The 18,384-nt window shown below is 38.9% G+C and overlaps 1 protein-coding gene across 4 annotated transcripts in view; it reads left to right on the top strand.

Annotated features, from left to right (window-relative positions):
- Positions 1–18,384, top strand: part of LOC307129666 (nectin-1) — a 45,004-nt gene that overhangs the window by 7,556 nt on the left and 19,064 nt on the right. The window contains exon 2 of one of the 4 annotated variants that reach the window (XM_079822289.1): positions 12,639–12,929. The exons of the other annotated variants lie outside the window; for them this stretch is intronic. The gene's annotated coding sequence lies outside the window, so the exon portion shown is untranslated. The remainder of the gene's footprint in view (positions 1–12,638; positions 12,930–18,384) is intronic. 4 annotated transcript variants of the gene reach the window in all.

The following is an 18,384-nucleotide window of genomic DNA, read 5'->3' as shown; positions in this document are numbered from 1 at the left end:
ATAATAAAGTTCACCTTGACCTTGACCTTGAAAACAACAGTGACAGGACGCAGGCGGAGTCTTGCTGTTTCACTGTGTCGCCCCGTTTCCATGGTAACTCCCTCCGCTCCAGTTTAAAAGCGACTTTAAACTGTTTTAAACACGCCCATTAAACACGTCATATGTCACTTACACAGTGTTTACATCAAGAATTAAAACATTACATAGGCCTACTGATGGAGTAGAAAATGTCCCGAAAGTTGGTAACGTTGTTGTGCAGCCTAGGCCTACATCATCACAGCCTAGGTTTGTGCGTATAATAGTTACATTATTTATACGCATTTTCGTGTGATCGGGCTCATTTTTACACTCTATGAGCTGTTTGATCCACGCGCCAGGCTCGTGATGATTAGCTATGAAACAACAATAATCGATTGGATTATTCTAATATAGCTTGGCTATCAGTTAAATGAGCAGCAGAGACCACTGAAAGTAAGCATTTACATATTAGGCTACCTTAAGTCCTTTTGATATCGAATGCTCAGCTGCATAAAAGTCACTGAGTCACTGAATCGCCTCAATGGTAAAATGTTACTTATATTTTTACACAAACAGAACGTAGCCTATCATTGGAGGTTTGGCATTTGGTTGTATTTTGGTACTGTCATGACGTTTTTTAAACGTCGTATTCCAACGTGCAGATTACGTTATTTTAACACCGGAATAAAACGTCTACCAAAAGTTGTAGTTTGGTAGTAGACAAACGTAATATTTACGTTTTTTTGACTACTTAAAGAAAACGTACCAGGTTGGTATTTTTACAACGTTTTTGAAACGTTTTATTTTGGTTACATTATTTTTCTATTTAAAAAAAACTTTTTTAAAACGTCTTTAAAACGTTGTACTGCAACATTACCTAATTGCAACCAAAATACAACGTTGTGAAATGTTGTAAAAACGTTTTATGTTTGCTGGGAGGTAAGCAGAGGTGTAAAGTAGTTGAGTAATTTTACTTGATTACTGTACTTAAGTATTATTTTGGGGGATTTTTACTTTACTTGAGTACAAGTAAATTGCTTAATTGCATTTTTTTAAGAAAAAAAAGTACTTTTTACTCCTTCCAATTTTATTTACAGTCAAAAAGTACTTCTTTTTTGGAGATCACTTCATTCTATTTTCCCTTGCTATATTCAAACCAATTGAATTGCGCTGATGCCCAGTTTATTTAAAATGTTTAATTTAAATGTATTTATTCTGCCAATGAGATTCATTTTCACTAGGGATGCACGATATATCGGCAACATATCGTTATCGGCCGATAAATGATTATTTTTGATGTTATCGTTATCGGTCCAATAAGAAAATTTGACCGATATAGTCAAGCCGATAGATAATGTATTATTTCCTTCAGCTGAGACGGACGCGCTGTCCACCATGATGGGTTTGAATTGCTCTAAATATATTTGGAATCACTTCGAAAAGGAAAATACAGTTATGTGCAACATGTGCAGCGCAAGTCTTCTATAATCTACATAAAATGATAATGAGAATAGAATAGGCTGTAAAAGAGCGTTGTGTTTCAGCGCGTTTGTTGAGGGAAGAGCGCGCCCACGGAGTTACACCTTCATGACGAGCACAGTCAAGTTCGCTTGTGCATTCACAGCCTTTTGTGCCATTGTAAGTTGTAATATTATATTTATTATTATTCGGTGTATGTAATATCATATAGGATCCGTTTGGTTGAGTTAATAAACGATGCAGTAAAGCACTTCATTGTACCGGTCTTTAGCTTCAGCGCGCGCCCACGGAGTTACACCTTCATGACGAGCACAGTCAAGTTTGCTTGTGCATTCACAGTCTTTTGTGCCATTGTAAGTTGTAATATTATATTTATTATTTTGTGTATATAATCCCATATAGGATGCGTTTGGTTGAGTTAATTAACGATGCAGTAAAGCACTTCATTGTACCGGCGCGCGCATTTCAAACAGAAATGCACAGCATTAATAACTACTGGGACTGTCCTATACATAACACTGCAATGAGAATATTTCTGTTATAAAACGTAGAGAATTCTCTGGGTTTAGTTGTTTTTCAGCACGCTGTTGTGGGAAGCGTCAACAACGCATTCTGACCAGCACAGTCAAGTTCGCTTGTGCATTCGCGTCATTTTAAGCATATGTAAGTCGTAAAATTACGTTTTTGTAGTATAAACATCTGATTAAAGTCATATAGGATGTGTTTCGTTAAGTCAATAACCCGCAGTGCTTCACTGTACCGGTGATCATCTTAAGTTTCAGCACGCTCTCAAACAGGGGAAGAGCATCCACAGGAGTTATAACCCTTCACCTATGCGTGATTTTGTGCTAATATAAGTTGTAATATTATATTTATTTTGTATAAATATCTGATTGTTCTCATATATGATGCGTTTAGTTGTTAATTAAACTTCTAAGCGCTTCAGTTTATGGTTGTTCGTTCATTCTCTCCAGCTTCAGCGCGCTCTCAAACAGCAACATTATTCCTAATAGACTAGACTAATATTACAGATGTTTACTATTACTGTAATATTAAACATATTTTTTTTTTCAAAAACACAGAAGCATTATTTTTTATAATTAGCACTTTTATTCTCGTATCATTTCCATCAACAATATGGTTTGATTAAAACCATTTCTTTATCGTCTGTGTGGAGGTTATTTCATGCACTTGCATTCTGATTCTTTATTATGCAGCCTAAGTAATGCTGTTCAATTACTTGTTTGCATTATTTAGGTATATTATTTTTATTTTTTAGACAATATAATTTTTGGTAACATTTTACAAATAAGGTCTCATTTTATTAATGCATTAACTATCATGAACAAACAGAGAGCAATAACCTTTGTTTCTTTTAGTAATAAAATGTTTGTGTTTTGTAACAGTCCATTCACAGTTCATACCTAATGTTAAAAGACACAACTTTGGGTCTGAATATGTTGAGATTAACATGAACTAAAATTAATAAATCTTGTTGAAGTATTGTTCATTCATTGTTGGTTAACTAATACTAACAAAAATTAAACCTTATTGTAAAGTGTTAAAAAAAAAAATTGGCCATAGGAGTGTAAAATTAATTTGAAAAGGTAAGGAATCTCACACTGGTTCAAATAGGCTACTGTAGTGTATAGGTTTGATTTATGTTGAAGTGTTTGGGACATGGCTTTTAATGGTGAGCCTTTTGTTTTTGTAATCAGGCTCTCAGAGTTTATTAAAATTTGTATTTAGATTTATCGGCCAATATATCGGTTATCGGCTTTCAAATATTAAGAATTATCGGTTATCGGTATCGGCAAAAATGTTCATATCGGTGCATCCCTAATTTTCACATTCCATGAAATTGGTCAGACATGTTAATTGGTTCTGTGGAAGTGACGTCATGTCGCATCAATTACCACAATGCAGCACCTTGACCTGGGCTGCGTTTCCCAAAACCATCGTAAGCCTAAGTTTATCGTAGAGAACATTGGTGGCAATTGTTCTACGATCAACTTAAGCTTACGATGGTTTTGGGAAACGCAGCCCTGGAAATTAGAGTGAGAGGCTTTTCAGCACTGCAAGATAGCTTTTCAGCCCAAAAGACGCTTGACACTCACAATTTTGAAAATCAGCTTCTGCTTAAAGGGATAGTTCACCCAAAAATGAAAATGTGATGTTTATCTGCTTACATGTAGGTGTCTTTGTTTCTTCAGTAGAACACAAATGAAGATTTTTAACTCCAACCGTTGCAGTCTATCAGTCGTATAATGCATGTGAATGGTACATGACTAGCATCATCTATGAGAGTAAAAAAAACCTGCACAGACAAATCCATATTAAACTGTCACAATCACCAGTGAGAGTGCCCCTGATTACCACCTGAGGGCACTCCACCCCGGACTTGTCACTTCATCATAAACTACATTACCAGGGCTCTACGCTAACATTTTTCTTGAGGAGCACTTGTGCTCCTAATTTAAAACAATTAGGAGCACAGTCCAAAATATAGGAGCACTTTCTGATCAATAACACGCATTCCAATTATAACTTTCCCAGGATAATCTTTGTCCCTTTAAATTAATGTCCAGGGGCATTTTTACCATTATAAGAGCAATGTTTTCTAATCTTATTAAATGTATGCATCATCTTTTGGCAATTTCTTCAATTAAAATAGAAATTTTGTTTTTAAAATGTTAATTTAAACAATAAATTCAGTTAGAGCAATAAGACACAACCAGACTGTTACCAATCAAATTAAATCAGCATCAAAAGATCAATCTTTGCACTGTAGAAGTGCCACAGCAGCTCTATCTGAAGTGCTGTTTAGACACATTTACATAGATTTAATGCAGCTCATGGGTGAATAATGTTGTATGAATGTTTTAAATATAACTTTTTGAATTTAGAAATAGGCTATGTACAAGTTAAACTGAAACTTAGTTAAAAGCTTTATATTTTAAATAAAAAGTCCATGCAAAGTATAAATGCAAATAAAACCGCCAGTAGGTGGCGTCAAGTCTTATGTGTGAGTCGTTCATTCAATCGTTCAAACGCAGATTCATTCGAATCAAACCGCTTGGAGATGCGCAACGTTCTGGTGTAGTTTCCCGAAATAGACAGTATTGTGCCTAAAACGTTGTTAATTAATATCAACTTGTATATTGGACTTTTGTACAAGATCACGTCAATACTCGGAGCAATAGCTGTCCGTAACTTTATGCGCTCTGGCGCTTAATAAACAGAACTGCACGCGTCTCGCGGAAGAACACTGCAGCCGGATCTACTTCTCTCTGTTTGTGTCTATGGCGAGTCACACAGGGACTGTGCTCCTCCGCAGCGCTGCGACCCAAACTGGAATTGAATAGTCAGAATATAAACACTTATTATATGTGTACCGTAGTGATTCAGGGTAAGATAAAAACACGGTTTGGTAAATGGATTCATGATGTACTCACTCATATGCATCTAGTCATTTGTATGGACTGCAGCTGGTACAGATTAAATCAAGCACTCATACAGGGGCGTTTTAAAATGATTTTTTATTAATTCATTTTTGGTGGCATTTTTGCCCCAAGCCCCTGTTAATTTCCGACCTGGTTTATGATAATCCAAATGTAGTATTTCTAGTTACTTTTGGTTGCAAAGAAACATCAGCGCGAGGCGTCTGGTAAGCGCGCATGGCTGCGTCACACACGTTTCACCTGGTAAACAATCTGTGAAGTGTAGTCCGTCGCACACGTTTTTTGCTCATGCTCTGCTGACAAAAGGCATGAAAAGCAGTTGATTGCAGCACGAAACGCAACAGTTGCTCAGTCAGTCAGTGTTGATGCACTTTGGCAGTTGTAGTTTTTATTCCGATTGTATTATACATGTATTCATGAGAATCGATCGGGTCACTCGCACCGGTGCGCCTAAATATTTTTTCACAGTTGCACGCAGTCATTTTCAGGCGCAAATGCGCCCAAAATGGGCGCTATGTAGAGCCCTGATTACCCATAATCCTTTGCCCGGACTCATCTTCACTCATTGTTTGCACCTGTGTCACATTACCCCATTACCCCAGCCTATATAAACCATGTTCACTCTGTCATTAACTGCGAAGTCTTGTACGTTGTATCACTGCATTTCTGAGCGTTTCCCTGGTTTCATGTCTCTGGTTTTGGATTTCTTGCCTATTCCGTGGATTACCTGTTTGCCTGTCTCTCCTGTTTTGTTTGCCTGATTGGACTGATTACCTGTTATGACCTCTTGCCTGTTTGTTGACTACGAGTGTGGATTACCCTCTGAATAAAGCTGCATTTGGATTCTCAACCTTCTGTCTCAGAGCAGTGCGTTACATAAACTCTGCAGCTCGTGACAACTCATTGATGTCCTAAGACATGAAATGATCGGTTTGTGCGAGAAACCGAACAGTATTTATATAATATTTTTACCTCAAAAACGATCTATGTCCGACACCCGTTCAGCGCGCCATCACTTCCGTTAAGTGTGGTCAATGTACATAATAATAATAATAATAATAATAATAATTTGTTACATTTATATAGTGCTTTTTTGGGTACTCCACATATAGAAGGGGGAAATCTCCTCAACCAACACCAATGTGCAGCACCCATATGATGCGACAGCAGCCATATTGCGCCAGAATGCCCACCACACACCAGCTTATGGCGGAGAGGAGACGGAGTGATGAAGCCAATCGGTATATGGGGATGATTGGCCATAATGGACAGAGGCCAGTTTGGCCAGGATGCCGGGGTTACACCCCTACTCTTTTTCCGAAGGACATCCTAGGAATTTTTTAAAGACCACAGAGAGTCAGGACCTTGGTTTAACATCTCATCTGAAGGACGGTGCTCTTTGACAGTATAGTGTCCCCTACTGGGGCGTTAGGACCCATACAGACCACAGGGTGAGCACCCCCTGCTGGCCTCACTAACACATCTACCAGCAGACACCTGGTTTTCCCAGGAGGTCTCCCATCCCAGACTGATCTCATGAAATAGCGTATGTATGACACGCCAATTCGCTATGCCATTTTGGCGTGCTATCAAGACTCATAATCGCTTTTTAGCGTGTTTATCAATGCCGTTTCATTCTATCTCCCTACAATGCTGCTACCCCTAAACCTACCGATCACACACACACATACACACACACACTGCCCCTGCCCCTAAACCTACCCATCACAAGAAACATTCTGCATTTTTACATTTTCAAAAAAGCATCATTTAGTATGTTTATAAATCCATTTACATTCACGCGGAATCACACGGCGTACACATACACGCGGAATCACACGGCGTACAAATACACACGGAATCACAAATGGCGTACAGATAACACGCCATTTGGCTTTAGAAAGTGGCGTGTACGTTTACGCAAAGTCATGATGTCATGTTGCCCATCAGGGTACTGACCATGCTCAGCCCTGGTTAGCTTCAGTGGGAAACAAGTCTTGGGCAAAAGGGTGATATGGCTGCTGGCAAATGATCAGACAGATGCCGGAAGTGATCTCTCGCACGTATCTCTATTACGCCAGATTGTGTACATTGACCTCACTTACCGGAAGTGAGGGCGCGCTGAACGGGTGTTGGACATAGAACGTATTCCATTATACCATTAAATTCAAACAGTTCTAAAGCAGGATAAAACCTTGTATGTGGTTCATTCACTTAATGTTTTCAGAGATTAAAAGCTTAAAGAATAATCTCTAGTTTTCATTCTTGCTGCTACTTTTACGCTACTTTTACATTTTTAATACTCAAGTACAATTTTAATGTGGTACTTTTTTACTTTTACTCAAGTATGATTCTGCCCAGATACTTTTACTTTTAATTGAGTAAAAATTTCATTCAGTACTTGTACTTTCACTTGAGTAACATTTTTGAGTACTTTTTACACCTCTGTAAGTAAGAGATTTATTGATGACAAATTCATTTTTTTAAAGGTCCCATGTAGGGATGCACCGAATATTCGGCCACCGAAAATTTTCGGCCGAAAATGGCCCAAAAGTACATTTTCGGTTTTCGGCCGAAAGACTTTTATCACCGAAACAACACGGCCGAAATGTTGTGATGACGCAAACAGAAACCGCGACCTGCACGTGCTTGTCTGAAGCAACATATCCGCGGTGTAGACGTATTTCAGTATATCTGAGAAAGACCTACATCTGCTCTATGCACAAGCACTGACAGCGAGAGCTCATGTTCTCGATGAGAAGAGGACCAGACTTCACTGTGAAACCGAACGCAATCTTTAACAGTGGGCATGTTTTAAGCGCGGGACACACTTCAATCTGGCGGCGGCGCGCGCGCGTGAATGCGATCATCTGTGAGCGCGATCGATCATCTCTTCCTTAAGAATAAACATGAATGAACATCTAAGGTATGTTGAGGATACATTACAACTTACTGTCATGTGTATATATGTGGTGTAATCGCTCAATCAGTGTCTCAACGGCGGAAAGACCTCAATATAACTGCTGTAAACTAAACAGTCATGTAGCATCATTTACCTCAGGCAGTCATTCAGTGTCCACATCTGTTAGTTCACTAGAGAAATCAACTCTTTCACTAAATATATGACCTATATTAGCCGTTATATTCGTTATATTCTACTTAACCTGTTAATGATATATTAATTATTTCATGTATGTTTAAATAAAATGACAGACACTGTGTATAAATGATTATATTTCAACAACGAATTGGATAAAAAACTATTTTATAATTAGATTTAGAAGTTATTGCAAAAACTGCCTTATGTGAAGTTTACATGTTTGTGTACTATGTTACTTGAGTGTTGATTATTAGACCTAAAAATACATAGCAACTGAATTTATGCTAATAGTTTTGGCTCTGTTGTTAACCTTTAATATTAATGTGCAAGTAAGGGCTCCCTATATAGTTTAGAGCAATATATTCAATAAACTTTTAGTTATAATTTAATTCATTTAAGGACAGATACTTTTTTTTTCAGTAAACCAACAAAAATAAATAAAAAGCCATTTTGTAAAACTGTTGTACTGAACCGTCAGTTTTGTGCACCGCTACACCCCTATTCTACAGTTAACATATGGGCTATGGCAGTCTTTGCTTTGATACACTATTATGTTGAAGGCCTACAGAGAAAATAGTTGTATCTTTAAGCAGTTGCACTTGTTCTGAATGCACTTTCTTGTAGTCCTACAGAGAAATTTTTTTAATGCACTAGACCTAAATGCACTTTGTTTTTATGAGAGAACATTTAATTTTATAACCTTTCTGTAGGCCTGTACATTATTATTTAATGTACAAATGAGTGGGGTCAAGTTAAACATTTTAGTTTGAATTTTATTTTATACTGTGCATTGTTGCAATGTGCTAAATAAATATTGGCATAATTTGTAATTTATTTATTCTTTGAAACTTTAATATTAATTTATGCAATTGCAATGCCTTGATTTTAGTAAAGTTAGTACACAGTCATAGCCATAAATGCAATAGTACTAATAATTGGCATAATTTCTTTCGGTGTTTCGGTTTTCGGCTTTCGGCCTTGGTTTCCTCTTTTTCGGTTTTCGGTTTCGGCCAGGAATTTTCATTTCGGTGCATCCCTAGTCCCATGGCATAAAATTTTCATTTTATTAGGTTTTTCAACATTAATATGAGTTCCCCTAGCTTGAATATTGTCCCCCAAATTGCTAGAAATTTTGATCGGTGTAAACAGAGTTGTGGCTGTCTCTCTCTGCCTTTGAGAAAATGACAGGCCAGACTACCCAATCCTGAAGTCTCCTGTTACGACATAAAAACAGGACCGGTTACATCCCTGTCCTCCGCCCCGAGAATTTGGCACGCCCATGCAAGCGCTATATTTGTTTGTCCTCGAGAGATCATGGCTTGTGAACGAGTGAATGCTGGCAGTTTCTCAGTGTTTGGATGTACAAATGAAAACAGAAGTCTTTTTTCAGTTCCTTCTGATCTGTGATCAGTGATTTATGAGATGAGATTCAAGTTTATTGTCATTACACATGTACAAGTACAATGCAACTAAATGAAGTTTGGAGCAAGCCTCCGAGCCGCAGCTATTTAAAGCGCCGCCACACGCTCTCCGGAAATAAAGAAATGCAGATTGCTAAGCATACATGCAAACATTACATACATAGTACACACAGTACACGTGGTCACGTGATGGGATTTTTTGTTGGGAATAGTAAGGGAGATAGGAAGGAGGAAAGGGGAGGCAGACGGTTGGATGGGGGCAGGGATGGGGTGAGGTGTGTGTGATGCGAGTAAGAGTCTTGAAGCTTCCTGTGTTGTGTGAGAATGTTAGCCATAACTTAAGATGTTTTCAAAGTTCAGTTCTGTGGCTTGTCCTTGAAAGGAGATATGGCCGTGCACAGGGAACGAAAGCAAGAGAGCAGGACCCAGCTGTCAAGCTGACCTCCCAACCGAGAGATAGGGACAAGCTGGACGTTGGGATGAGGGAAAATATCTTAATCCATTTAGCTGATCTTCTGTAATTTTCCAGACCATAATCAATCAATCCGTTCTGATCCTCAGCGTCAGTGGCGAGCGTCCGGTTCATGAATGGACCTGGGGTCACTAGCCTGACCCCCGATGGAGCCCACTCTTCCCTGCGTCTCCGCAGTCCGGGCTGAGATGTTACGATACAGCTCCTCAATCAATGTCATTCTTTGATCTAATACCTTCAGTCGGTCACACACATCCACGAAGCACTCTTTAATTTCCACAGACAGCGGCTGGGTGAATTTACTGGCAGCTGTCTTACCAATTTTACGATAGGTCAGGGCAATCCCAAGGCCGAGAAATAGGAACCCCACTATCATAATGCCAATTATGAATAAATCCTCAATATCCTCCACAGACAGGACTTCCAGGCACAGGCCTTGCCAGTTGTTCCAGGCGTCCCGCGTGTAGCCCGCGGGGAAGATCCCGTCCGGGGAGGTGGGTTCTCCCGGAGCACCTTTCCTCAGTGAGAAAATCTTGTCAATCGCGCTGAGAGACCAGTTAATTAATTCCATTTCAGTATTTTCAGGAGTCCAGCAAGCAGGGAGTCAAGAAAAAAAGACAAAAAGATCAGCGCCAAAGCAGAGCGGGGAGCAGATAGAAGGCACGTCTGCTCTGTATGAGATCAGGAAGTGGAAGTTATGATGTGTAGCTAATTATTTATTATTCGTGCACACGCTGCGGCTTCTCTCTCTCCCGACAAAACTGTGTTTTCGTGTTTTCTATCTTGTGAGTCCATGTTTTTGTACGTCCTCGTCGCGTCTATCTGTTCTAAAATATGCATACTGTGCATACAGTCATGAGTTTCTGCTCAATATCGGCAGAGTCACATCTTTAGAGATAAACTTCACGCACACGCCGAAGCTCGGGCTGCACTGGCCAGTCGGCCTTCAACATCACCGACCCCCAGTACTGCATCTGGCCCACAGCGGAGGCACCAAACGCGGCGCGAGATTAAGCAGAAGGGGGGTAAGCGTGAGCATATCCAGGCTTGCCAGCCTAGCCCCACAATAAACTGGATTACATTCGATTACTGCTGTTGTGTCTTTGTTTGCACTGTGTACTCAATGCGCGTCACTGACACTTTTCATATGATAGGAAAATATCTAAAAATAATGCTATAATCAACACTTACTAACTCGTTCATCTCGACAGCTGTAATGGTACATTACATGTGTTACAAAGTTGGTAATAAGGATGAAGACAGACGGTGTGACTGGGACTCGTGTTTATTCAGAACTCTCAGATACAAACACAATAAACTCGCGCTGGCAGCGCTCTCATACCTCAGTAGTTACTATAAATAACTTTGTTAGCAATCGCTCCATCTCTGGTACATTAGTGATGTCCAGTTTGCGGACTAATCATTCTTTTGAACCGGTTCTTTTTCGTGAACCGAATCAGTTCACCAAATCGGACTGAATCGTTCTAAACAGTTCGCGTCTCCAGTCAGTGCTGATACATAATTTACTAAAGTTACTATTTTTCTGACATGAGTGACAGTCCCTCCGACTATAAATAAACTAATAACCTGTAGTATATGCTAGTAACTACAACAGTTCACTAAACTGAGACTGACAGAACTGATGAGAAGTGAACTCCGGTCCATCCGTCTCTCTGGCAGCAGCTTGTGCCTGCTTGTGCCTGGTAGACCTCGTTAAACCACGCCCCCTCTGCTCATTTCAAATGCAAAGATTTCAGCCAATCACAACAGTGGGCATTTTTACTGAAGTCTCACAGCAGACACGCCTCTTGAAACGGGGCATTCAGCCACAGGGCAAACAGCAGTATAGAAAAAATGCCTTTTATTTCTACATTATGACATTTTATGATGTAAAAATCATACTAACAATATAAGTACACCTCAGGAAACATTATAAAATAATAGAAAAATGCCATGCCATGGGACCTTTTATGGAACTTTGTGAGATCGCGATGAACTGACAAAGCAACAGCATTTTAGTGATTGTAGCTATCTTGGCTCACTTTAGAGGCAACAGTCTATAACATTCATTGAATAAAACTATTGTTGCTAAGAGGACCGACGGCCAATTGCATGCAGCAAAGTTTCGGAGTGACATCTAAATATAAATGCCACTCTGCACGAGACATAAATATCCTCCTGAGACCCAGAATAGAGGTTCTGCCTCTGTAGAGGACATTATATTTTAGCGAATTTCTCTGACAACATACACAGTTCTAAGTCTGGATATTCTTATGAAATACAAGACATTCTTATGAAAATATTATTACCCATTAATAAAGTATTATTACCCAAAAATCCCATTGTTTGTCTATTCATGTCTTTTAATTTTCTCAATAAATGGGTTCTGGTGTCCTCTACAGAGCAGAGGATAAAACATATAACATAGGAATAAAAATAAATAAAAAATCAATTTGTTTTGTTATGCTCCAAACAATGTAATGACCTGGGGGAAAAAATCTAAATTCACAAAACCTTTTTTTCTGGTTCTCAGGAAGATTACATGTTAAAGGTCCCATTTTTCCTGTTTTTTTTTAGCTTTGATTGTGTTTACAGTGTGCAATATAACATGTGTTCATGTTTCGCGTGTAAAAAAACACAGTATTTTTCACACAGTTTACTTATCTGTGTTTACTTATCTCCTTCAGAAATACATAACGAGTTCTGATTGTGCCAGCGGTTCCCGTGTTGTGATTCGACAGCAGCTTAGCGCACGTTGCCCGGAAAGGTCAAGCCTCTTACCATAACGGGGCGATGCATGTGCTCAAAGTACAGCGTCCCTGGGAAGGCCAAAGAAAGGTGATTTGACTCCGGGATGAAAATAACAGCGCCTCTACGACATGGCGACAAACACACTCGATGAACGCAACACTTCCTCTTCTCCACGTGGGAGAGCAGCAAGACCACGTCCCCTTTTTTGCGTATTCTTGTGGGCGGAGGTTAGTCAACAAACTGTTCTACTGACGTAATTAAAGCAGGATGTACAGGGATGTAGTCCAAACCGGCCGTTCGCCTTAGGCTTTGAAAGGGAACTTCTGTTAAATAAAAAATCTCGCTTGGCATTGAACTTTGAGCTTTGTAATTTTACAGGTATTATTTATGCTCTAACAGCAACATTACACACTAACTAAAGTTTGAAAAATGGGATCACGAAGAACAGGACCTTTAAAATACCAATAACGCTTTAAAGCAATGTAAAGGCAGACTAATAGATTAATAGACAATTTGTAGCAAAATATTTTTGAAATTCCAATTATTGGTAAATGACTTGTAAATAAATAATCATAAATGTCTCGCTCTACACTGCTATGTTGGGGCCGTTGCTTAGCCTATCTGCACTTTACTAGAGCACCCTCAGTTATTTCAGAAGCACCCTCAGTGATTTGATTGAGAGAAGGCGACATCTTGTCGTTGGAGGGTTAATGCTTTGATAGCCTGCAGTTTATAAGCGCAGATGAAGTCTTACAGTATTTAATCAAAGCTTTGATGATTTGTTATTGGATAATAGTGATATGTAAATCATTTTTATGGATATTAAAATGTCAGTTTGTTAAGGGAAGATTTGATTTGATGTTTAGATGTGTACTGTAATAATGTAGGCCTGTATCATACAGTTTTTATTTATAAGTGAAAAGTTAAGGTATAATTTAATTGAATAATTATTATAACTCATATTTATTTATATGAATCATTCCATTTCAAACATCTTCATTATTCATCTATGCCTGGTGAGTGGAAACATTCAATATGAGCTCATAATCTATTGCTATTATAATGTCCCAACTCCCTTCAATAAAAAATAAGTAGCCTAGCATATATATACATCTCTAAAGTTTACCATAAACCCCCACACCACGCCACAGCCTGTATTTTTTTCCATTGGCTTTTGGATTGTTGCAGAAAATAAGGTCTATGAGTAACAACAGCTTATGATTCTTAGATGTTTTGTACATCATGATAATCTTCACAAATAAACACAACTTTTGTGAATTTTAAAGCGTTATTCAAAAGCTAAACATAGGCTATAAATGAACAACATCGCGGTCACATTTCTTCAACCTTAGTATTACTAAGCTTCCGTCTTTGTTTTAAAAAATGTTCCTTGAAAGTTTTATGAACAAAGTTCGAAAAGAACACGTTCAACGTTACATATATATAGCCGACCCACCTATGTTCCACGACAGTTTTTCTATCCCAGTCAGGGATAGCTACTCTGGGTTCAGGCAAAATTCGGAGCTCTGAGCCCGCCCCTAGGACAGCACAGAACTCAAATACACATGGGGACACTACATTTTTCAACTAAATGTCCAAATAATTTCAGGCCAAATTCCGAGCTCTGATCTCAAATACACATACTCTTTTTTCTGATAATTTGTAAGTGTGAACTCATGAATTTCCTTCTTCTGGGTTGAAAACCAAATTTGAAGTAATATCACAAAATGTAACGTTTTAGTGCATAATCTGAATTTGTTATTGGTACAAAGATGTTAACCAGGCTGTCATTAGGTTTCAACTTTCAACATTTATTCATGAGAGGTATTCCCATTGCTGAGCTGGCTCATGCGGCTCATATATTTTATTTACTTTTATTTTAGTGTAGGTATGAGGGTGAAATAAATTATTAGCAGGGGCGGGTCTAGAAAATAATTTATACGGTGACAAAGGGGTGGCATGAGGTCTGTGAGGGCTGGCAACACTAAAGCAAGTTCCCGTCAATCCCGTGCATAGTTTTTGGGGATTTATGGCCTGACATAGACCTGTCCTACACAGTTCACAAATATTGCATTATCATAAAGATCTATACCGCAGTATATGTATATGTATGTAAAGAAGTATATCACACAAATAATACTAGATTAAAAGACATTTATTGTAAATGTATTGTGCAAGTTTTTAATGGGGCAACAAGATATGATAGATTTGACAGAAGATAGGCTTTTAATAATCTTTCAGTGTTCAAAACCATGATAATATGAAACTTCATTCAGAACGATTAAAAACAGAATGGCACAAACCGCTTATGTGCATCCCTGGTGCAGAATGATGAGCTTAAAGTGGAAATGAAGCAGTCACTAAAGTGATTTCCACATTAATAAAAAAATTATCTAACAAACACGATGGTTTGAATGCTCTGATTCAAGGGGCGTGTCTGCTGTGAGACTTCAGTGAAAACGCCCACTGTTGTGATTGGCTGACATCTTTGCATTTGAAATGAGTATTAGATTATGTGGTGGTGGGGTTTAGTGAGTGTGTCTGACTCTGCAAGCACTGCCAATCCAGAGAGAGACAGACTGGGCACTCGTGGAAGACGAAGAGCTGGAGAAAGATAGATGAGAGTTTTATTGTACTGAGTTGTTGAGAGTGCTGTGAGCGTGAGTTTATTTTGTTTATATCTGAGAGTTCTGTATGAACACAAGTCCCCACGACCCTTCCTTATTATTCTATGAACTTTGTAACATGTGGAACCCCTCTCGAATACTTTTACTACGTTTTTTTACCATTACAGCCGTCGAGATGAACCAATCGTCAAAGTGTTGATTATAGCATTATTTTTCTATCTTTTCCCATCACATGAACGGCTGCAGTGATGAGCATAGTGTAGACAGACTCTATTGATCGTGTGAATGCAGTGATCTCGTCTTTGCAACGCTATTTCTCTCAAAAAATGCTTTCACCACAACTAACAGGAAACACAATATCGATATGAATACAGTAAGAGCTTTGTTGTGCAGCATAACAGCGGCATTCATTATAACGGCAGTTTGGACAAGTGTGAACTGCAGATACACTCGCAATGTGTGATTGACAGATTCGAACATTATAAAGAGAGTGTTCTTTGATCGCTTTCTGTAGGCTAATCATTTAAATAAACGGATTTGTTTCATGCTACTAACAGAAACGACGTGAAGTTTTATTCACTGGCTTGATTCACTGATGCATTACGCTTAGGGCATCAAGATGGCCAGCGGCGGGACTGACAGTATTAAACGATTTAGAAAGAAAGTCTGTGTGAACTTGAATGATTAGCTACACATCAGAAATCACTGATCACAGATCAGGCATTAATGAACACTGCTACTCACTGTTTGTGGCGGTGCTGTCGAATCCATATCGTAAAAGTCTGTTTGTAAAGCCTGTGCTGACATCGCGACTGATAAACTGAATCCATCCTCTCCTATTGATGTTTTATAAACAAATTTCGGGAGAAGCACGTTCAGATAATTAAACCTAACTAAACACAAGTGGAGCACCCTCAGATAATTAAACCTAATTTAACACGGGAGGAGCACATTAAAACTAATCAGTCAATCAACGATAGGAGGTGTATATAGACAGCCGATTTACCTTCCTGTCGTTGACAGTTTCTTAGCTTCCCCCCACCACCCCTTCTCCTCACTTTCTTAATTAAACTCCAATAAGACATCAGCACAATCATAAAATACATGCAATCTAGTCCTAGACTATTTCCATCACGGGGGGGATACTCTGGGTTCGGGCAAAATTCCGAGCCCGGAGCCCTCCCCCGGACAGCACGCCAAATACGCATAATCTTTACTCTATTTAATTTGATGTAAGTGTGAACTCGTGAAATTCTCTGGGCGGACAAAGCAGAGGAAGGGGAGGTAACGTTTCCCCGTATGATGACATACAGGGAAAATTCCAGATCGGCTCGTCTGAGCTCTCATTCTTTCAAAGGCAGAGCAGGACACCCAGAACTCGTTTACACCTATCGAAATTTCTAGCCACTTGGGGACCATATACAGGCTAGGTGAACTCATATTAATGTTAAAAAACCTCATAAAATGAAATTTTCATACCATGGGACCTTTAACACGCGCTTGATTTGAAATGGAGGAAGATGAATTTAAAAGGACTGTTGAGCGAGCCAGTGTAATGCAAATATGTCTGAAAGGTCTAACGTAACTATAAGATGCCACATGAACAATATACGTGTTGTTTGTTACACCTCGCATTATGTAAACAATATTTGGGTGTAGATGTAGACAGTTTGATGGATATTCACCCAGGAGTGTTTCCGCTCGGGCATATTTAAGAGAACGCATTCCCAGCTCCAACACGTCCACCTCCTGGCATAGTGTGCTAAATGTACCATAGTGAAATTTCCCTCATCTAACATACTGTGTACTGTAGCTAATTATACTGTATGTGTAAGTATAAATACCCTGAGGATAGGGCTGAGCGATAAATCAATTTTATCGATTAATATGAATGTGTAGTTTACGTCGATTTGTTTGAATGAAAATCGGTTTTCTCTTTAACATTCGCGGACGCTCCCCTCTGTCCTCCCGTAGTTCCGAATGGGCTCAGCCCGCCCCCCGCACATTTGCCATAGAGATAGGCCTACACAAACAACAAGGACCGTGTCATCTTACAACATACAGTGTCATTCGTAATTGGTTCGGGTTTTCGGCTTCAGTCGCAGAACAAACAATACCCCGCTGCAAAGTGTGTTTTAACTTTTAAGTCTGAACGGAACCGCACTACTCGTTTGCGCTGCGCGGACGTATCTCAGCTCGGTAGGTAGGGTAATGGTAATGATCACACACAACAAACCCACTTGTCTGACAAAGACCGATACAGCTAAACGTGTCTCCGTGTGGACGGGGCCTAAGTCAAAGGAACATATGACAGAATCAAAACACAACAGAAAGACCAAACAGACATGTGACAGTTCATCACCCCTGCTCCAGTGCTTAAAATGTCACCACCTATGGCCTGATTCACAGAGGAAGCATAAGTAGAGCATATTTTCACAAGAAGCATAAGGAGAGCATAATGGTTTCAGTGCTAAATTTATTTTTGGCTGAGTTTTAATGCCAAGTGTATTTTTGCTGTACTGGCCATGCTCAGTTAAAGTGACAATGCATTGTTTGTGATCAAAATGAACATGGATTCATAAAAAGTAATAACTTTACCACAAAAGCATATTAGTGAGGTCTACTGTGTGAGAATTTTTATCATATAAGGAGCTTCAGGTGCAGATTTGGATATGTTTTATTAACAAAGTTCGGAAGTAGAATGTTCAGTTAATTAACCTAATTAACATGAGAGGAGCACATTCAGTTAGTCAAGTCAAGTCACCTTTATTTATATAGCGCTTTTTACAATGCTGACTGTTTCAATGCAGATTCAGTGTTAAACAGGAAAATAATGCAACAGAATTTGATTTGGCTGTACAGCCGCTCTGGAGAAAACAGTGATGTCATTAGCTCATTTCAATTATCATATAGTTTCAATGTAAGCAGATCAATAATTTAGTTGATATAGCTAATTTAGTTTAGTAATTAAATTTATTTGGATATTTAGTTGAAAATTTAGTGTTTTATCAACTCAATTAACAATATAAGAGGTGTATATACAGCAGATTTATCC

The sequence above is a fragment of the Gobio gobio genome (assembly GCF_949357685.1).
Source record: "Gobio gobio genome assembly, chromosome: 7".
Lineage (NCBI taxonomy): Eukaryota > Metazoa > Chordata > Actinopteri > Cypriniformes > Gobionidae > Gobio > Gobio gobio.
The sequence above is the reverse complement of the archived record's forward strand: the minus strand, read 5'-3'. Positions and strand labels throughout refer to the sequence as shown.